The sequence below is a fragment of the Hyperolius riggenbachi genome, chromosome 2, assembly GCF_040937935.1.
Source record: "Hyperolius riggenbachi isolate aHypRig1 chromosome 2, aHypRig1.pri, whole genome shotgun sequence".
Taxonomy (NCBI): domain Eukaryota; kingdom Metazoa; phylum Chordata; class Amphibia; order Anura; family Hyperoliidae; genus Hyperolius; species Hyperolius riggenbachi.
The window spans coordinates 242,465,638-242,488,678 of record NC_090647.1 but is presented as its reverse complement, the minus strand read 5'-3'; the positions used below and the strand labels follow the sequence as shown (position 1 = coordinate 242,488,678).

At 40.6% G+C, this 23,041-nt stretch overlaps 1 protein-coding gene across 1 annotated transcript in view; it reads right to left on the bottom strand.

The window, feature by feature from the left end:
- The window catches only part of ZPLD1 (zona pellucida like domain containing 1), a 344,870-nt gene that overhangs the window by 315,627 nt on the left and 6,202 nt on the right, over positions 1-23,041 (bottom strand). The gene's annotated exons all lie outside the window — the stretch shown is intronic.

Below are 23,041 nucleotides of genomic sequence, written 5' to 3'. Positions count from 1 at the left end.
CACTCCACTCCGCAGTTCATCTTCCTTACACTTTGTGTTTCACAATAGACCTTCTAGCCACAGAGCAGGAAGTGTTGAGAGGATGGAGTACAGCGTGGAGCGTTGTGGCAAGTGGTAGACAGCCAATTAAATTAACTCTCTCTGCCCTGGCCCCCTTATCGGACATCAGCAGGTACAGTTTTGCTTCTCGCTAAATTTTGCTCATCCATCTCTAGTTTTAAATCCTACATTTGCCATGCCTCTCTTGAAGTGTTCTCCTCCTGCCTTGAACCATTAAATACCCATCAGGCTATTTTCATTTTGGAATCAAACCATGATATATGTATTTTTCTTATTCATTTTTTATTTCATAGTTACATAGTTTGGTTGAAAAAATACATCCGTCCATAAACTTCAACCACAAAAAAAACCCACCATCCTAAACCCGCATATATCTCAGTTGATCCAGGGGAATGTGAAAAACCTTAAAAGGTCTGTGCCAATTAGCCTTAAAGCGGTATCGTCACCATAAAAATCAAATTTCAACAGCAACTGGTCTGAGTGTATTAAAGAAACACTGAAGCGAAAAAAAAAATATGATATTATGATTTGTATGTGTAGCACAGCTAAGAAATAAAACATTAAGATCAGATACATCAGTCTAATTGTTTCCAGTACAGGAAGAGTCAAGAAACTCCAGTTGTTATCTCTATGCAAAAAAGCCATTTATCTCTACGACTTTCAAAGTCGTGGAGAGGGCTGTCTTCTGACTTTTATTATCTCAACTGTAAGTAAACAGTTTTCTTTTTATCTGCCAGAGGAGAGGTCATTAGTTCACAGACTGCTCTGAAAGAATCATTTTGAATGCAGAGTGTTGTGTAATCTGTACATATTGGGGAATGATGCAATGTTAGAAAACACACTATATACCTGAAAATAAAAATATGAGAATATTTTCTTTGCTGCTAATCTTCTAGTAATTATTCATAGTACACAACCAATTCATTATATCATATATTTTTTTTTCGCTTCAGTGTCTCTTTAAGTGATAAAGATGCTAATCCTGCATTCAAAACTTTCAAAACTTTTTCTGCTGTTATGATTTGGAGTTATCACATACTTAAAGAGACTCCGTAACAAAAATTGCATCCTGTTTTTTATCATCCTACATGTTCCAAAAGCTATTCTTATGTGTTCTGGCTAACTGCAGCACTTTCTACTATGACAGTCTCTGTAATAAATCAATGTATCTTTCCCCTGTCAGACTTGTCGGCCTGTGTCTGGAAGGCTGCCAAGTTCTTCAGTGTTGTAGTTCTGCTATGAACTCACCCTTTCTGGCCCCTCTATGCACGCTGCCTGTGTGTTATTTAGATAAGAGAGAAGAGAGAAGCTGCTCTAATCAGCTGGATAAATCGTCCTCTGAGCTGGCTGGGCTTTCACATGCTGAGGAATTACAAACAAGGGCAAAGCTGTTTGCAAGAGGAAAAGAGCAGCCTGAAACTTCAGTGCATGGGGGAAAGAAACACACAAATGATCTCTTGAGATTCAAAAGGAATGCTGTATACAGCCTGCTTATGTATGGATGTATTTTCTATGTGTGGACATACTGTACATCAACCTACTTCCTGTTTTGGTGGCCATTTTGTTTGTTTACAAACAAACTTTTTAAAACTGTTTTTAACCACTTTTAATGCGGCGAGGAGCGGCGAAATTGTGACAGAGGGTAATAGGAGATGTCCCCTAACGCAGTGGTATGTTTACTTATGAGCGATTTTAACAATACAGATTCTCTTTAAGGAGCACTGGCCCTTTAGTAGCCGGTGCCAAAGAATTGCATGCTGGGGTTCTTTTTATCTATAATCTATTCCTCCTCTTCCCTTTACTTCCCTGCCAGCTCCTTATCTGAAACCTAATCCCCTACTCACTTGTGTTTACAAGCAAGGCTGAGGTGACTCAGCGATTGGAGGAGACAAGAAAAAAAAGTAAAGGGCAGAAATGGCATCACGCGTTAGCCTTAACTGTGGGCAAAAGACATGGCCCCCACCAGGAACAGAATTCTCATCATTTACTATATAACATTCACTAAAATCAAAACGTGGACCGTATAATACATGTGTTATGTAAGTAGATCAAGTATTTATCTACTTACATATGTTTTTTTCCCTGGCATAGTATGGCTGATTCTACTGCTTTAAAAAGGAAAAATTCCTTTCTGGCTCAAGATGACAGTCAGATAATCCCTAGATCAACTCTCCTACGAATTACCTAGTAATTATAGCTGTGGCTGCCCCTCAATGCAAGGAAAGCATCCAAGTACTCTTTAAATGCAGATATAGAGTTTGCCATAATTACTTCCTGAGGTAAGATATTCCATACTTTTACTCACCCATTTCTAAATAGATGGCTAAAACTTTTTTCTCCATACACAGATTGTGTCCTCTTGTCCGTTGTACAACCCTAGGGACAAAAAGCTAATTTACCAAGCTTTTGTATTGTCTCTGATGTATTTATACATGTTAATCTGGTCATCCCCCAGTTGCCTTTTTCAAAGCTAAATAAGCCCAGTTTGTCCAACCTTTCTTGGTAAGTGAGATCTTCCATCCATCTGATTAATTTAGTTGCCTGTCTTTGAATCTGTTCTGAAAGGTCAATGTCCTTTCTATAGTGTGGTGCCCAAACCTGTATCCCATACTGCAGATGTGGCCTTGTGTTATGATCACGACTGAAACATGTACTGCTGGCTGCAGTTTTACTGAAGACAGGCAGTTTTTGATGTCATTACATGCATTTGCTTGCATAGTTTGGTTTGCACTCAAACTAGTTGCTGATTCTATCTGCAGTGGCTCTGCAGTGCTGGCCAGCTCAGGATTGAGTGATTCCCATTCACCTGTGTGGGAATCTGCATGTCTGCTCCCATTGGATGACCTCAGTATAAAGATCTGCTTCCTGCAGGGCTCCACGGGCTATCATAGCTTCAGCATAAGCCTGTCTTGCTGCTGCTGCTTTGGCCCCAGATCGTGTTTCTAGTTCTAATGTTACTTTGCTGGTCTTGCATCATATATTGGTTCATCGCCGATATATATGCATACTAGCACGTTTGTTATTTTCCTTGTATTCGTGTTACATTAATACATCAGTGTCGCTGATATATACGTACACAAACTGTTTATATCCTGTGTTCAGTTAGTCAGTTCCAGCACGTTTAGGTAGGTTGCGCGTATCGTGATCACCCGTGCTTAGCTAGTCAGTCCTGGATCTGTTGCTTTGCGTGGATTGCGCTCGCTTCTGCGTAGAAGTAGCGAATCCTTCCTAGTCCTGCTCCAGTTCTTAGTTAGTGTTCCTTGCTTATGTCATATATCGGTTTATCGCCGATATATACATATGTCAGTCGTTTGTAGTTCATTGATAGCTGTAACCGTAATACGCTAGGAAATCATACCTTTTGTATATTTGTGTGTATTACGTCTGCCTTCTTTGACTCTATTTCCCGACTATTCTGTCCTGTCCTTGTGAGGCACGCCACCGCTGCAATCGCATTGGCTGCCTCATTCCAGTCTGTCTTGTTATGGACGCTTGCTGTCACTTAAGCAGTGACTATTTTAGCAAGCGTTCATTCTGTTACCTGTCCTGATCTTCTGAGTTCTGGTTTATGCGCTCAGCGCTACCTTGCGCTGAGCCACTAAACTGAAAGGATTGTTTGTGGCTGTTCGGATCTACGCCTGCTCTGTGTGCCACATCTCCTGTTGGAGTCAGTCCTCTCCTCCACTAAACTGGGGATATCCTGGTTCCTTGTGCTAGTGTGTGTACCTCCTTCATGTCAGGTTATGCATGTCGTGCTGACTGTGGAGAATATACCACCGAGCGTAACATTATGATAGCCCCATTACAAATCCCCATTGTGGAGGAGACTTCCAGAAAATATGACACTGTTTATTATGGTTCCTGTTCCTTTAAGAAATTTGAGAAGCTTAACTCTGAAACAGAAAATGAGTTTTTTTCTGAATGTACCAGGTTTCTGGCCAATCCCGAGCTCCAAGCTACACCTGTTTCAACGTGGGCACCCCAGCTAGTTTATAACTTGTTTAAGGGGAAATTGTTTCAGTGGGCTTATGATGTCCTGGATCATACCAATTTGAAAGAGAGACCACTGGAATTTTTAGCGTTTGTGATCCATAACTGGCTGCGCAAAACTAATTTGCCTTACCCTTTTAATGAGCTCCTGGCAGCTTGTCAATCCGCTGTTCCTTCAACTGCTTGCAAAAATAATCAGCAAGCAGATAGTTGTACTGATAACTTTCCTTCATGTAATGGATTGCGGAGACACCGCCGCGTGGTCTGACAGCGAGGCGGCTGAGGCCGCGTTCAGACCAGCGGTTTCTCCGCAGCAGCGTGCGCCTGGTTTGTCTGAGCCTAGTAGTGCAGACAGATGGAGAGCTACACACGCGCGCGCTAACAGGCAAGCCCTTTATGCCAATAGGAGAGGGATCAGCTGATCTGGATGATCAGCTGATCCCAGCGCAGCAGGTGATTGGCTAATAGGACTGGGCGGCGCTGAGGAGCGCTCTGCTATATATACTTCTTCCTTGTCAGTTGCCGGTTGTCTGCCATTGCAAATGCTTATGTGTTAGCACTCAGACCATAGTCAGATCCTTCAGTGTGGTGGAACCAGGTGGACCTGGGAATCCACACTTAGCCAGATTACTGTGTTATTATTGTGTTATACTTCAGACTAGTTCCAGGGTGTTGAGACCACGGACCTCACACCCAAGACTAGGGATACTGTGTCATTCTTGTGTTATACTTCAGACTAGTTCCAGGGTGTTGAGACCACGGACCTCACACCCAAGACTAGGGCTTTGCTTGATATCTGTTATGACCTATTGCTTTCCTGACCCTCCTTCTGCTCTCTGATTCGGTACCTACGCATATCTGATTACTTGTTGCCAACCCTGCCTTTCTTTGGTTACCGAATCAGTCTTCTGTCTCTGTACCTTATCTGCTCGTGTGTTACCGACCCGGCCTGGCCGACCTCTCTAACTGTCACTCACTCCTTGGGTGTTCAGTTCCTTGTACTATCTGGAATACCCCTTCCCTCCCGCTGGGGTGTCCAGTAACTGCAGAGACTCCCTGGCTCTTAAAGGGACCTCTCTGCAACCCAGTCAGGGACCCCATCTCTTAGGTGTCCTTTGACTGCAGTAGAGTCTGATTCCCAGCAATCAGGGAATCACTGGCTCATATACTGTCTCACCAAACACTTACACTTTGTCAGGTGTCCAGAGGTTAGCTATACTTGTATTATTGGTGATTCTGCAGATCATCAATAATCAGGTATATATCTGTATTCTTGGTGATACTGCAGATCAACAAATAATCAGATTCTCTCTGTGTGCTGACACCGATCGTTACACTTCATCTGTGAATAAATCGCCTAAGGCAGCAAAGACTAAATTCTCACATAGAAATAAGCGTAAACATTCCAGGAAACGTTCACAACCAGTGGAGTTGTTGCCCTTAGCGACTGCGCATCAGATCTGTAATGAGACTCCGCCATTAGCAGATAATGAAATTCAGTTACCATTCAGGGGAGTCAAATGGACCTATGAAACTACTAATGAACTTTCGTTGCTAGCCAGGGAGAATAAAAATTCTTGTTTAAATGAATTGTCTGAATATGATTATGAAGACATATTACAGAGTATTGAGCAAATCAACTTATTTGTGCAGCAAGGGAAATTTGCATATAATACAGTTCAACACTTGTTACAGGTTTTGGAGATTCTTAGGAATAAGAAATCTGCCAATCGCCTGCTAAATAACCCAATACATGTTCCTGCCACAACCACACCTGTGAACTGTGTTAAGCCTGAATGTTCAGCTGTTGTTAAGTGTGCATGGGATCCTCCATTTAAGAAATGGGAGATTGAAGCTCTGGTCTGTGAATTGAAGGGTGATTCAAGTTCATTCTGTCATTTCTTCAGTGCTAAAAGTGAAGCAGTATTGAATGCATGCATTAAATCTGCCTATAATCTAATAAAAACTGGTGTGTGTGGGTATGACTTTGTGGCTCCATTTATCGATGTGTGGGAAATGATTTTGGATGATTTTTATGCGATTCAATCAGTTGATACCAGGGAAAGCGCACTGTCAGTTGGAGATTGTTCCACTTCCTCAGTTCCTGAGGCTCCGCAATCCAGTCAGGTGACCTCAGAACCTGTATCTCTGAGTTTTCTAGTTTCACAATTGAACTTAACTTCAGATTCGCAAATTTGGCATTCTGACCCGCCTGCTTCAGCACCTCTGGCTGATTTAGCGAGTGATTCAGAGCTCCTTTTTTTGTGAAGTTGAAACTCCTGAATCCCTGCTTTGTCCAGTAAATGTTCCTGTAATTCCACCCTGTACCATGGATAACTCAGTGTTACTTCCCAGTAAGACAGAAGCTACTGATACTTCCTTAACCTTTCCCTGCACAAATTTCTCAGCAGAGGATCCAGAGGTCCTGCTGACTTCTGAGTCCAGTCTAGCCAGTACTCATGAGTCTTTGTTCAGTGAAACAGAAATCAAAGAATTATGGCCTGCCTCAACAAACACTTTTGTAGAATTTACCTGTGTTGATAAAGGTAAATTCCTGTCTGATCCAGCAGACACCAATAGATGCACTACATCAGTTCCTGAGTCTCAGCAATCATGTTTGGTAGCCTTAGAACCCCAGCATCTGAATTTTCCAATCTCACAGTTGAAAAGCTATGGTTCAGATTCACAAGCCCTGCGTCCTGATCCTCTTGTTTCTGAACCTTGCTCTAGTTCCACGAATGGTTCTGAGCATCTATCATGTGAAATTAAAATCACAGAATCATTGCCTTGTTCAGAAAATATTCCTGTGAATTCGCCCTGTACCATGAATTGTTCAATTCTTTCCAATGAAACTCAACTCACAGAATCATTTTGCTGTCCAGCAGGTGCTTCCATGGTTCTGCCCTGCAATATGCACTGTTCAGTGATTCTGTCCAGTGAAGCTGAAATTACAGAGTCTTATGCTTCACTCAGTATTGTAGATGCTTCAAGATCTCGAGCAGAAGACTCAGAGGCTCTGCTTACTTCAGTGGGTGTTACAGTAATATTCACTTGTTTAGCAGCTGTTTTGGAATTACAGTCTGCTCTAGTAAAACTTGATGAATCCCTGCTTAGTGAAGCAGAAGCCACTGAAGCATTGTCCTTGTCAGCAAGCGTTTTAGATACCTTGCCCTGTACACAGTCTGATTCTGCTAATGATGTTGAGTTCCTCTCTGATATCACAGTAGCCAGGGAACTTCAGCCCCTAATTTCTAATTTCTAATGTCTATGGTACATCCAGGTTAAGGATCCTCAAGTGATGGTGTGATGGAGGTGGGGGATACCGGGCACCAGATGGGGCTTGCGACGGCCGTTTCGCATCTCAGAGGACGCTTGGTCTGCCCCGCCCCTTGCGGTTGCCGCACTCGCTATTGGTGAATGGGGATCAAATGAGAGAGTCTAGCCAATGAGGAAACGTCCCCGCTGTGTCTGGACTACCATGCCCATAAGGCTGTGCGGACTAGGGGGCGTAAAAGGGATGTGCACTTTCACTGCATCTTATTGGCTTCCCAGCAATCTGTTTAGCCAATCCCGTCGCTCTCACACGCCGCATTGAAAACAATTGCATACATTTTAGCAAAAGTAATGTCAAAAGCGCCTGGGCATGGTAAAAAAAGGGGGAACATTCAAAAAAAGAGAGAACCCTCTATTATCTATTATGACATGGCAGGGGACATCCTCAATAGGTGTATCCCTAATCCGTGCAAATAAGTGAAAAGTGTACAAGTGACACACAGTTCATTAAAAAGGATAAAACCTGGGCAATTCAGACCCAGCTGCAGCCAAACAAGCTCAAAAGTTACGGTTCACCACATAAAACCTTACACAATACACTTAGTTGCGTTCAGGCATATGCCTAGAAGGTTATGGGCAGGGGGAGGGGAAAAAATAAATGTTGAAAAGAGGAACTCCAGAGAGCACACATAGATCATTGGTACAACCTCCATCACTCCAACACTATATGATAGACAGAAACATGCCCATGATCAATTACACAAAGACCTCGTAAGACTAATGGAACCCATCCCCAACATTGACGTAGCGGCTTAATCGCACAATACTAGAATATTATATAAATACTCATGGATCCAGATACATGCCAGTTCAATTTTGTCATTCAGGTCAGCTGGTCCCATTGCTTCCGTACTTAGTTTAATACATGTTTCTTTTCTGAGGAGTAATTTGTCCCTATCACCTCCTCGCCTAGGAACCTCCACCTTATCTAGTACTGCGAACTTTAGTCCATTACAACTCCCTCCATGTTCCCCTTTTTTTACCATGCCCAGGCGCTTTTGACATTACTTTTGCTAAAATGTATGCAATTGTTTTCAATGCGGCGTGTGAGAGTGATGGGATTGGCTGAACAGATGGCTGGGAAGCCAATAAGATGCGGCGAAAGTGCACATCCCTTTTACGCCCCCTAGTCCGCACAGCCTTATGGGCATGGTAGTCCAGACACGGCGGGGACGTTTCCTCATTGGCTGGATTCTCTCATTTGATCCCCATTCACCAATAGCGAGTGCGGCAACCGGAAGGGGCGGGGCATACCCCCGCGATATACCGAATGACCGCAACTTGCTATTATTATTGGAGCACAGCGTGACCAAGCGTCCTCTGAGACGCGAAACGGCCGTCGCAAGCCCCATCTGGTGCCCGGTATCCCCCCACCTCCATCACACCATCACTTGAGGATCCTTAACCTGGATGTACCATAGACGTATCACCTGTACCAGGACAGTGCAATAAAGAAATTGGACGGAAGGTGCCCGGAGGTTTTGCTTCTTTCTCTACGCAGCTGAAGTACAGACAGACCAAATAGGAGCTCAGCAAAGCCATGCATTTGCATGTTTAGACCTGTTGTTTGCAGGTCTAAGCTAACGCTAATGGCTGCCAGGAAACATCACTTCCCAGAAGCATGAAAAATGCAGTTGGATAGGGTGTAAAGAACTTGCTGGACTATTCTACCACCCAAGCGAGTTCTTTACTGCCTGGGGGTGTTAAATTTAATTGGATTAGGCAATGCTCTCATCACCTAATTTAAGAACTCGCCCAAGCTTATTGCTGGTCAGTTTTGTAATATGATTTGGCCCTGACAGTTCTGTAAATTCCACAAATGCTATTGTAATTTTTCTATAATATACTGTAACTTAAATTAGAAAGACTAGTTCACTTAGTATATATAAATCTGCGTTGCTATAATATACATTGTAGCAATATGATATATAAAAAAGATAATTTTACACATTCCAAATAACTTTATTCTGCAACTTAACAGATCTATTTGGCGACAATAAAACATAATAGCAGATCATCATTCACTGTTCATCCATATGAGTTGTTACCATGGTAACTTCTGCAGCATTATTCCAATGATGCACAAGTTAAATCACTTAACTCCTATTTTCCAGTTTTCCTAGCCGTTCCCAATTCAGTCTTATTTAGAATAGCCCCTGACAGCACCTGGACAAGTGCCTAATGTTGTTTCATCGTGAAAACTGGCTTTTACAGGCATTTAAGACAGTTTTATCCTAATGAATATAAAAAGAGCGACCATTTAAATGTACCAAGACCTCAACAACTGCACAATAAGGTCAGAATTGAAAACAGATCTTCTAAAGAAAGACCATAAAAGACAGTATGTAGCATAGAGGAAGTAGTTATTTACTCTCTTGAGGTCTAGAGGCTTGCAGCTCAGTGAATTTACATATGACTGTAAAGATTATGACAGCCCAGAGCTTTCTATGCAACTTGACAATTAAAAACCTACTGTTTAAAGTTTGCAAAGCAGTGCCTATTACTGTTGTAAAAGTTTCACTTTTCACTTCCATAAACAAAACTGCTGAGATGATCTCCAAATTACAGGGTTTATTTCCCACATATGTGGAGCTATAACAAAATGAGCAGTCAGCAATTTAATAGGTTAATAGCTGCTAGTGTATGTTTTTATTTATCCAAAACAAAAAAAGAGAGTTGTGTCGTGACATCAGACATTTATACTGTTTATGTCCAATCATAAGTTTGACGTTAAGTATAGGAACTTGAGAAGTAGCAGGACAGTTGTCCCAAGAGTAGCATTCCATATTCTGAAGGCAGTTGGGCTGGCTTGTCCTCAGGCTGAGTTTCAGTCCCAAATCCACAATGGAGCACAATTTATTTCAAAGTAAAGTAACAGTTTTTGACGTGCCTAAAATATTTGAAACAACAGATGCATATTAGAGACTGTATGTAACCAGATGCATACCAGGAAGCAATCAGGTTTGATCATTCTATTGGATTCCCCTAGCAATGGGGGAGGAGAAGGCTTGGAGATCAATGAGCAGCATGTGAACTACATGAGAGTTTTGTAGTGATAAATGTAGTAATCTATTGATACACAAAATACCTCTGCTTCATTTAAACTAAAAAATATTCTTAACGGCATTAACAGGAATACACTGTGTACATTCATCTGCAGATGTACATATGTTGATGTATGGATATTATTATTATTGTTTTATAAAGTGCCAACATATTATGTGGCGCTGTACAAAGTAAGATCAAACATGGAGTACATAATAATGCAGACAATGGTATATACAAACATACAAAAAAAAAGAATTGGTACAAAATACAGAAATGGTACAAATTACAGGATTGTTACAAAATACAGACTTGGTAATTACAGTGCCAAAAGTAACACGATGAATGAATTGTATAACAAATTCCAAGACATGAAAGGGTGAGAGAGATGTGTAGGGTAAAGAGATTGTGGAGAGCTTTGAAGGTTAGGGTTAAGAGTTTGAACTAGATGCTCTGGTTAGTTGGTATATAATTGGATAGTGTCTATTTATTATTATTGTTATTACTAATTGCCTTAGCTGTGGTCATAGTCACCGATCCCATCCAGTTATGTCTCAGTACAGCTTTACTTGCCATTGCTCAATCAGGAGTTTATCTTGAAGCTATTTAAACGAACACTGTAGGGGGGTCAGGGGAAAATGAGTTGAACTTACCCGGGGCTTCTAATGGTCCCCTGCAGACATCCTGTTCCCACGCAGCCACTCACCGATGCTCCGGCCCCGCCTCCGGTTCACTTCTGGAATTTCAGACTTTAAAGTCTGAAAACCACTGAGCCTGCGTTGCCGTGTCCTCACTCCCGCTGATGTCACCAGGAGCGTACTGCGCAGGCCCAGTATTGTCTGTGCCTGCGCAGTATGCTCCTAGTGATGTCAGCGGGAGCAAGGACACAGCCACGCAGGCGCAGTGGTTTTCAGACTTTAAAGTCTGAAATTCCAGAAGTGAACCGGGGGCGGGGCCGGAGCATTGGTGAGTGGCTGCGCGGGCACAGGACCATCAGAAGCCCCAGGTAAGTTCAACTCATTTTCCCCCAACCCCCCTACAGTATTCCTTTAAAATTGTTTTTTGTATAAAATATTTTTATACAGCCACTGACATTGGCAGATTAATTATCTTTCCCAAGCTGATCTTAGGTTATAATTATGAACAATAAGCAATGAGGTTTTCTTTTTCACAACCTACACGGAGATGCTACTATTTCATAATAGGTAACAAATGGCATTATAAAGGCAAAATTATTTGCTAACTCAAATGTACACTTAAACACACACACACACACACACACCACACACACACACCACACACACACACACGTGCATATTTCTACATTTTATGAATGTTGCATTACTTGCAACATCTTTTCACAATATGAAGACTGTGTAACATCCATGATACCAGTAAGGAAAGGTCTGGAGCATGTGGGGAGTTGTACCGTATTTTTTTCGGCATATAAGACGCTCCAGCATATAAGACGCACCTTGGTTTAAAAGGCAAAAATAAGAAAAAAAAAACTAAACCTAGGTGTGTCTACACTGCAGGGACGACTTAATAACCTTTTTCTTTTGTGCATTTGGCATATAAGACACACCCAATTCCCCCCCCCCTGTTTTAGGGGGGGGGGAGAAAGTGCGTCTTGTATGCCAAAAAATACGGTAGTTGAAAAAGAAAGAAATTAGAAATAGATACATTTTTCACACAGCACACGCTTCAGATGGAGACACAATGAAACAGAGGATAGATAGAACATATCGGAAAAAGAAGGGAAAGGATACAAAAAGCTTCCCAAGTTTATAGCACTAGTAGTTTATTAGAACTTCAGACACAGAGAACCAGCAGGAGCAAATGCATCAATAAGAAATCACATTCTCAGAGTCCAGAGGTCAGAGTCCATGGAGAGAAACTAGGTACAGATAAATCAGGAGACGGAAAACCTGAATAAGGTGGTTTGGTGATATGTTCAGACCATTTTATATCTCACATCCACTTTATGAATATAGTGAAGGAGAGGTTTGTGTCTTGCACTGCATAATTTATAACACCAATAGTGGTATTCATGTGTGAAAGAAGTGGCATGTCTGAGTAATTATGGATAAGTGACACTGTGGTATGTGTTTGATTTGCAAATTCGTATGGTTAAATAGGTGTTTTGCTTTCATATAACTATACAGTTCATTGAGGTGGTAAATACATTTATAATTAAAAAAAGTTCTAATTTCTAACCAATTTTTTTTAATCAATCAACATGCCATTGAAGACTAATCAGTTGTGAACACTGATATGAGTAAAAATGTTTTTATTTCAACTAATTATTCCCATGAGTTTTCTCCCACAAGATAATTTTTCATCTCCTCTAAAAAATAACTTTTTCCGCACTTTGCAATTTAAATAGTGCTAGACAGTAGGTATAAAAGTACAGCAGAGTCCCGATTATCCAGCTTCGGCGAGGCCTGAAGCATGTGCTTGCCGGTTGCTTGAACAACCAACCTAAAAAGCACAAACCTCCCCCCTAAATACTTAATGAGCCTCCAGCGAGGTGTAGCAGCCTTCTTGCAGCGGCTAGCGAGCTCATAGTGGCTTTCCATCTTACCCTGTGCACCCAAGCCAGCAAGTCACCTGACCCACATATGACATGCTACACATTACTGGAGGCTCGGTTAGTATTTAAAAAGCCTCAATACCCGCCAAAAGCAAAGTCCCCATTATCACTATGGCATGACAGTTAGTAGAGACTTTTGGTTGCCTGAGTTCCAGATAACGAGGATTTTGCTGTAATATCAAACTTGTTTTGAATACCTTCTTGCTTGATAGGGGCTTTAAAGGTATATTTTTGATAAGGTGTAAAAATATCGTCTGGGAAAGAGCTCAGGAGAAATGTTACCTGAATATGGGCCCTCGGATAGAAGAGCAGATGTTGCTTTTATATTATGTGGTTTGGTAGCAATTTTATGGTCACAATATGAGTCCTGAGCTTGTAGATCATAAAAATTATATAATGTGAAATAAATTCATAACAATGGTGATAAGAGTTTTAGTAGAATGTTTATTAGTAAAAAGACCCAGCTGGATAGCGTTCTGAAGAGACCCTACCCTACCTTTGATGTGGTGTTTAAAGGGAAACTTAAGTCAAGTATAAAAAATGAGATTTACTCACCTGGGGCTTCCCTCAGCCCCCAGCAGCCGATCGGTGCCCTCGCAGCCCCGCTCTGACGCTCCAGGACCCGCCGGCAAACACTTCCGTTGTCGCCGTCACCGGCCGACAGGCATGGGAACGTGAGTGAATCTTCGCGTTCCCAGCCTGTATATCACCCCCTATGCTGCTATTGCGGCCAGCTGGTCGCAATAGCAGCATAGGGGGCGATATACAGGCTGGGGACGCGAGGAATCACTTGCGTTCCCATGCCTGTCGGCCGGTGACGGCCAAACCGGAAGTGTTCGCTGGCGGGTCCTGGAGCGTCAGAGCGGGGCTGCGAGGGCACCGATTGGCTGCTGGGGGCTGAGGGAAGCCCTAGGTGAGTTAATCTCATTTTTTATACTTGACTTAAGTTTCCCTTTAAGCCTTTGACCAGGTTTCAAATCCCAGCTCAATCCAGTACATAAACAAGTAAGAAGTCTTTGGGAAAGACACCCCCTAATGATCTTGGTTGTCCGTGGAGTTTGTCCTATGTGGTAGCAGCCCAGAAGTGCTTTGAGTCTGCGAGGAGAAAAGTGTTCTGTTTGTCTGTAGTTTGTTGGTAGTTTTGTAACAGTTTGAAACGTCTGCACACTTTGTTATACAAGGTCTATGCATATATTAAACAGCATATATTGCACTTTAGGAACTTTTTCAAATATGTTTGCATGGATATTTAGTTATGCTGTACAAGGGTGAACATATGTGGTATTTGATGTCTTGGCTGTTCTAGAGATCATCAGTACTTGATGATTAATGGAATAGCATCTGGTAGCAGAGATAGGTGGAGGAGCAGGTTACTGACTCTCAAACTTGGCTTTAAATATATAGATTTTTATATATTTATCTAGGGATGACCCCAATCATGGCTATGCATTACGTATATTTTTGAGATTTGTGGGGGTGGAAGTATTTTGCATAATTAATAAAGATTAAATAGTGGAACAAATTGATGATAATGATGGCTGGTTTTGTGAGCTGGCTTTTGCTTAGTAGTGGATTAGTAATTTTGCTTCAAGGTCCAGCACAAGCAGTAGTACTCCCTCTGATGTTTGGGTTGCAAATGCAGTAACTGGCACAATTTTTGCAACATTGTCAATCCCCTCTAGAACAACTGGCAATTGGCATCTGACAACAAGAAAACAAACATAGGATTGGGGAGAAGCATGCAATGTTTTATCCGATATGATTTTGTATCCATGCTTTTTCTTATTTAGCTCTACTAAAATATACCATAACACAGGGAGAGTAAGGAATCATGACATGGACATAAAGATTTACATTTCTGCATATTGCCTGTTAGTCCGAGGTATGGGGAGAATTATGATCTGTGAATGCTTTTCCTGAACACTCTTCTAGGGAGGTAAGTAGCCAAAGCAGAATTGATTGGTGTTTTTGTGTAAATCATCAGCAAGGTTAAGTGGGATGAAACTCCATATTCACATAAAAAAGCCAATGAGAAATTATTTATTTAGCTTACCTATCCTATTGTTTTTAGTGTTCATTGTAAGATTTAGGAGAAATGTGATATGAAAAAAGAAAATAATATTTCTGCTGGTGTTCATCTTTACTGATACCAAAAGTGATATCACTTCTGCCTGTTTCTTTTTTTTTTTTTTTCAACTCAGCTCTGTGTTCCCTCCCTACTGCCACAGCATACTATCACTCCCACAGGAAACATCAATTAGACACAGGGGCATAAATAGAAATCACTGACCTCCCCTGCAAAACTTTGGATGGGGCCCCATCCCCCTGCACACTGAATAGGGACTGTCTACAAATCTTTGTCTACAAAACTTTGTATTATTTGTTATCAGTGGCTGAGCAGATGCAGTCATTAGATCCAATTGTGCAGAGAGCAGAAATATTTTTTTTCTTTACCCTTAATTGTCAGTATCTCAGGATGGGGTTCCCTGTGGTTTCTGGTTCCCCCTGCGGCTGCATCCCTTGCAGGGTCTATTGTTACACCCCAGCTTAGACAACAGACTTGCATCACTGTGTAAACTCTTCAAAGGTAGGGGGAATTAAATGGCCTTCTTCTGGTCATAGTGTCCTTATCATATCCATAGGAAGCGTTCTGTTATTTGCATTCTTAGATAGCTTGAACTTGAAGCTAAGAAAAAAAAAATCTCACAATCCTGCTGGCTAGGCACAGTTCCGGAACGTTATGCAAAGCACCCAGACCAAGTGAAATAAAAAAGGGAGACATATAAGCACTTATTTTAGAAAAAAGATCGGTTACATATATATTTGTGGCATTAACTATTTTTTTGGCAATGTTTCATTTTTAAATGTTACAACCCCCTTTAATAAATAATAATAACTTGATCTTTTTAGTTTTAGGAATGGAGAAAAGGCAAACAAACAGTGAAAGATGAAACTGGATCAATTCCATATCAATCTATGGTTTAAACTGTGCATCTGATTGATAGATAGAAAACCAGATGCTACAAAGGCAGAACCCTTTTCAAAACAGCATGTTCCAGACAAAAATACAAAACTAATTGTTGTGTTATATGGTTTTAATTATACACTAGTTGATCAAGACTGAAACGAAAAGATCAAGATAAAAAGTGTATGATTTCTGGTTGAATTTGTTGTCTGTAGCATCTGAAAATCCAGAATTAAGCATGATGCAGACTACAAGTTATTATTATCATAGCACATTAGACTGTAAGTCTATGCAAGTTCCTACCCTTGGGCAGCTGAAGAAATAATGAAGTGAATCAATGATATAATTAAAGGGTAGGAAATCATCTTTTGTGACATTTGTCCCAAGCACTGAAGGCCAAATATGTGACAAGAAAGTATGAGATCTAATTTAGCTAGATCCGGTCTGTGTTTCTCAGGCTTAATGCTAAAATGTCAGTAGTAATTATGATTTAAGCTAAGCATTGTAGTGCTAGCATGACATAAAAACTCCAATAGGTATTCCTTCAGGGAGATATACCAGAAAACCAAATTAAACTTCTTCAGCCTTAAACCAAATGAAATGATAAGTCTATAAAAACTTTTCTCAGGAAGTCTACCATCTGCATCTTAAAGTGCATGTCTTACTATTGATTGAAATACAAAATCTCCAATTCAATACTCATACAATAAACGTATTTTAAATCCAGTAAGGATAGGGATGCAGATTGTGTAATACAAGTAATATTTATCCATGAGATAACAATAAAACAGACTCAACATCTTTATACATAAATCAGACTTCATTATTAAAATCAGGAAAAAAATATATATAATAGCACGGTGGCGTAGTGGTTAGCTCTCTCGCCTTGCAGCGCTGGGTCCCTGGTTCAAATCCCAGCCAGGGCACTATCTGCAAAGAGTTTGTATGTTCTCTCCGTGTCTGTGTGGGTTTCCTCCGGGCACTCCGGTTTCCTCCCACATTCCAAAAACATAAAGATAAGTTAATTGGCTCCCTCTAAAATTGGCCCTAGACTACAGTACTTACACTACATAATATAGATATATGGCAATGGTAGGGATTAGATTGTGAACTCATTTGAGGGACAGTTAGTGACAAGATATATATATATATATACACACCGTACAGCGCTGCGTAATATGTCGGCGCTATATAAATACTAAATAATAATATATATATATATATATATATATATATATATATGCCACAAGGGTACTTACAATCACAATTTTTTTGATAATTTAAAATTACTCTATGCACCAACAGATTACCGGTAAGTATGTTTAGTTTAAGTGGTGATAGGAGATCATTTTCTCATCATAGTAGTTTACATTTGTTAAAAATCCATGTTTCCTGTAGTTCCTAATTCATACTAAGTTTATTGTAGCTGATTACTAAGCAAGGTTAATAATGTAGCTGAGAGATCCTGTAGCTGTCTTTGCACTGAGTCAGGTTGAGTCTGTTGCTACAGTACGCCACTGCCCTGAGCTTGGCCATTCTCCTGTACCCCTGCACTTGTCCTTGCCAAGGTCCATCTAACTTGAACCCTGCACTTGTCCTTGCCAAGGTCCATCTAACTTGAACCCTGCTCTTGCTGTATATCGTTGTATATATTTGGATATTGATGCTGATTTTTTAGTTTGTGCAGTTATTTTTTTTTTCTTTTGTTTGCTGGCATTTTTTTTGTCATGTTTTTTTTCACTATTGCATGTATACAAAACACAACTCTTAAGATCTGGTCTCACCTTGCTTGTGCCTGCGCTTACTACCCTTGCTTGTGCAGTTTACATGTCACACATGACATCACTCTCCTATTAAACTGTTATGAGCGCTATTTGCTTAGTCAAAACTATCCAAGGGAAGCTCCAGAAAAGATTTTTTTTTTTTTATTAATGAAACTTAAGCTGGCCATACACTAGTTGATGTGGCCAACAAATAGATCCCTCTCAGATAATAATCTGATAAGAAAGGGATCTATCTAATTAAATCCCTCACACACTGGACGCAAATTTACATGACCACTAGAGTGGGCCATTTAAGGAAGACCTGCTATCAGCCTATGATGCTTCCAAATGGGCATTGATCCAAATTTTAGTAATTTAGTAAGGAAACCTTATATTCAAATTAGGAAAACATGTACTGCATCTAAAGAGAAAAGTTGTATTTTGACATTTCCAAATTCAAAAATTCCAACTAGTTTAAGCATTAAAGGCAAATGTGGTTTATCAGTGATTTAGTACTCAAACTCTCAAGCTGTGTCTAAATGGACTGTGAACCCTACTTGATGCATTTTAGAGCTCTGGATAAGCTCAAGCCAGCTTCTACAACATCTGTTCGTGTGAATGAGATATGAAGGACAGATGCTCACAACTGTGTATGCTTTTTTCCTTAGAAAACATCAGGTACAAATGTAAAATATGTAACCATTTCCAGCATCTCCTTACTCCACAGCAGTATAATACTGTAGGTCTTATAATAAGAAGCTTTTAGTGAAAATAATCTTTAAATTATAATAATACGAAGAGGAATCTTTGAGTGTAATTTAATGAAAATACATGCCCATATTGCCACAGAGTAAATTGTCCACAAGTGTTTTTGTTTCATAACAAAAACTTAAATAAAAGAAAAAAGAAAGCTGACCTTAGATGCACTAAAGACTGAAGCCAGATAATATACCCTTATTTACACACTTTTCTATACCAGGCACATTTTATTATTGTTTTCTCCTTAGCGGGCCAAAAAGAGACAATAGACCCAATCCAATTCACTGTTTCTCCATAGTTTTCTCCACCGGATATTTCCAAGCCATATCAATAAAATGCCTTTTAAGAAACCAGCAAGCAAGAAAATTCTCAGAATAATTTTGACAGTATATTTTCACCTACTGTATGGTACTTCTTTCAATTGCAGAGTGCTGAAAAGTTATTTAACCAGCTGAGCGGTCTGGACGAGCTCAGCTCGTCCAACACCGCCAGAGGCTGCCGCTCAGGTCCTGCTGGGCCGATTTTAATGAAATAAAAAGCAGCACACGCAGCCGGCACTTTGGCAGCCTGATCGCCGCTGCAGCGCGGCGATCCGCCGCGTGCAGCGGCGAAAGAGGGTCCCCCCAGCCGCCCGAGCCCAGCGTAGCCGGAACAAACAGTTCCGGCCAGCGCTAAGGGCTGGATCGGAGGCGGCTGACGTCAGGACGTCGGCTGACGTCCATGACGTCACTCCGCTCATCGCCATGGTGACGAGGTAAGCGAAACACGGAAGGCCGCTTTTTGCGGCCTTCCGTGTTACTTCTGGCCGCCGGAGGCGATCGGAAGAACGCCTCCGGAGCGCCCTTTAGTGGGCTTTCATGCAGCCAACTTTCAGTTGGCTGCATGAAATAGTTTTTTTTTTATTTAAAAAAAACCCTCCCGCAGCCACCCTGGCGATTTAATCAGAACGCCAGGGTGGTTAAGCAGAAGATGAAAAATGATCCCAGGGAGAATAAGTTAATTAGATTGAGTAGAATTTCTTCAGTTAACATGACTCCGAGGTGAAACTAAACTGATGAGATAAACAATTGTATTTATTCTCCTATTCCTAAAAATAACTTTTTGAGATATCCCATGGTTGTATTTTATATTTAAATATTTACATAGTAGATTGAACGTTTATTGTCCCTGCTCAATGGCAGGCTATCAAACATTTTAGCCTTTTGGATGTGACTTTCACTTTCAAAAGGCTGCTGTGCGCGTCTGCGCACGCTGGCGCGCTCCAGTGCCACCACCCCCCCCCCCCCCCCCCGGTATCCCAGAGATCAATAAATGGTAACATTGTTCCCATTCATTGATCTACGTCCCCGGTAGAAAAACTGACAGCTTCTTTTCTGAGGCCGCGGTCTTTCTGAAAAAAAAATCACATCCTCCTTGTAGTTCCTGTAAGTGAGCGTGCTAACTCACAGGATAGAACAAAAAAAAAATTACTCTGGCCATCTTGTGGCCAAATAGTAAAACTACATGCACATACATTTTTATTACAAAGAGACACAATAAATTACATTTAAAATTAACTGTTTACCTCCCACACCCAAAAAATACCCAAATAAAATTTTTAACTAAAAAAAAATAAATAAATTACAATTTAAAAAAAAAACATAGTTACCTACGGGTCTGAACTTTTTTAATATGCATGTGAAGAGGGTATACAACTGATATTTATTAATTATAAGCTTGTAAATAGTGATGGACGCTAAACTAAAAAAATGCACCTTTATTTGCAAACAAAATATTGGCACCATACATTGTGATAGGGACATAATTTAAATGGTGTAATAACCCGGACAAATGGGCAAATAAAATACATAGGTTTTAATTATGGTAGCATGTATTATTTTAAAACTATAATGGTCGAAAACTGAGAAACAATGAACTTTTTCCATTTTTTTCTTAATATTCCTGTTAAAATGCATTTAGAAAATAATAATTCTTAGCAAAATGTACCACCAAAGAAAGTCTAATTGGTGGCGGAAAAAAGATATAGATCAATTCTTTGTGATAATGAGTGATAAAGGTATTGGCGAATGAATGGGAGGTGAAAATTGCTTGGATGCATAAGGTGAAAAACGACTGAAGGCTGAAGTGGTTAAGCATTCCCACAGTTAAAATACACAAACTTTTGACCTTTTTCTATTTCTCTCCTGCCCTCAGAAATTGTATTCTGTCAGGAAAATTTGTATGGCTGTAATTTGCACATCAGTAAGTTTTCCTATATTCCTCATAAGGTACCGACAAGACATAAGCTGTCACTTGCATGCCTGAAAATTAACAATTTTTAGGCAGCAAAACAAAAAAGAAAAACAGCCTGGTTATTAATATGTTTTGCACTGAACATACACGTTTATCTCATTATGTCACATATTGCCGCAGGCAGACTTTAAGTACAGAAATAACTAAATAGCACCTCCTGCTACAGAGCTATCATTGCTTTAAAGCATTTATCACAATCTCTTATTAAACTCACATTGAAAATAAACAACAGCGGTCTTTTATGCAGCACAATTATCAAACAATTTAAAAAAGTTGCTTGCTATCCAACAGTTGGATTGACGTCTTATCAGTCTTATCAGCTGTTTGAACAATAGCAAGCAACTTTTTTTGGTTGTTTCAACTTGTTTCACAACAAAAGTTGTTTGATAATTGTGCTGCATAAAAGACCACTGTTGAGCATGTGCATGGGGCTTAAGACAGTCTACAATATATCTTAAAGAGAAACTTCAACCAAGAATTGAACTTTATCCCAATCAGAAGCTGATACCCCCTTTTCCATGAGAAATATATCAGGGGGCGCTGTATGACTAATATTGTGGTGAAACCCCTCCCACAAAAACCTCTGAGGACCGTGGTACTCCTGGCAGTTTCCTGTCTGTGAACCTTGTTGCATTATGGGAAATAGATGTTTAAAGCTGTTTCCAACTGCCAAAAAAGCATGCAGCAGTTATATTACCTGCCGACAGTAAAAATGTCACCATGTAATAAATGTCAGAATGTAAATCAGGGTTTTAAAAGATTTTGCAATGGGCAAACACTGACTAAATCATTTATACATAATTATTGTAAAAATGAAGCTTTTTTTCTTACTTTATTTTCACTGGAGTTCCTCTTTAAATGTTATTCAGCTCAAATACAGCAAAATCTTGAACATTTAATCTTATTATCTGTTCCCTGCACTTGCATGTGTTTTTCCTCTCCAAAGTGTTTTACAAGCCTAATTAATTCGTGGTTCCACTGGTACTCTTGCAAATTAGTCAGACTATGTAGAGTCTGCCCCTAGCAAAAGGAATTAGGCCATCCTCATCCCTTTAAGGGCCAATGCACACCAAAAACCATTAGCGTATGCACAAACGCTAGTGTTTTTTTAAGCGTTTTTTCAGAGCGATTCTATACATGTGCAGAGCAATTTTCTACACATGCCTAGTGTTTTTTGGAGTGTTTTGGTGTCGCATATTTTGCCAAGATGCCACTTGCCACCAGTTTGGCCATATTTCAAACCGCAAGCATTTAAAAAAAAACGCTCAGAATCGCTCTTGGTGTGTAGCAGCCCTCAAAAAGGGAGATTGGGAGGTTTTTCTCATATTGTTTCCTGCTTTCACTCTGACTGTATGGGGAGAGAGAGATTCATTGAGAACTGAACTGGATTGACAGATGAGAAAGTCAGTGTACAGGGGCAGTAGTGAATAGTTTTGGGCTTTACATGCTACAAGGGCAAAGGCTTGTTACAGGGAGTGCAGAATAATTAGGCAAATTAGTATTTTGACCACATCATCCTCTTTATGCATGTTGTCTTACTACAAGCTGTATAGGCTCGAAAGCCTACTACCAATTAAGCATATTAGGTGATGTGCATCTCTGTAATGAGAAGGGGTGTGGTCTAATGACATCAACACCCTATATCAGGTGTGCATAATTATTAAGCAACTTCCTGTCCTTTGGCAAAATGGGTCAAAAGAAGGACTTGACAGGCTCAGAAAAGTCAACAATAGTGAGATATCTTGCAAAGGGATGCAGCACTATTAAAATTGCAAAGCTTCTGAAGCGTGATCATCAAACAATCAAGCGTTTCATTCAAAATAGTCAACAGGGTCGCAAGAAGCGTGTGGAAAAACCAAGGCGCAAAATAACTCCCCATGAACTGAGAAAAGTCAAGCGGGCAGCTGCCAAGATGCCACTTGCCACCAGTTTGGCCATATTTCAGAGCTGCAACATCACTGGAGTGCCCAAAAGCACAAGGTGTGCAATACTCAGAGACATGGCCAAGGTAAGAAAGGTTGAAAGACGACCACCACTGAACAAGACACACAAGCTGAAACGTCAATACTGGGCCAAGAAATATCTCAAGACTGATTTTTCTAAGGTTTTATGGACTGATGAAATGAGAGTGAGTCTTGATGGGCCAGATGGATGGGCCCGTGGCTGGATTGGTAAAGGGCAGAGAGCTCCAGTCCGACTCAGACGCCAGCAAGGTGGAGGTGGAGTACTGGTTTGGGCTGG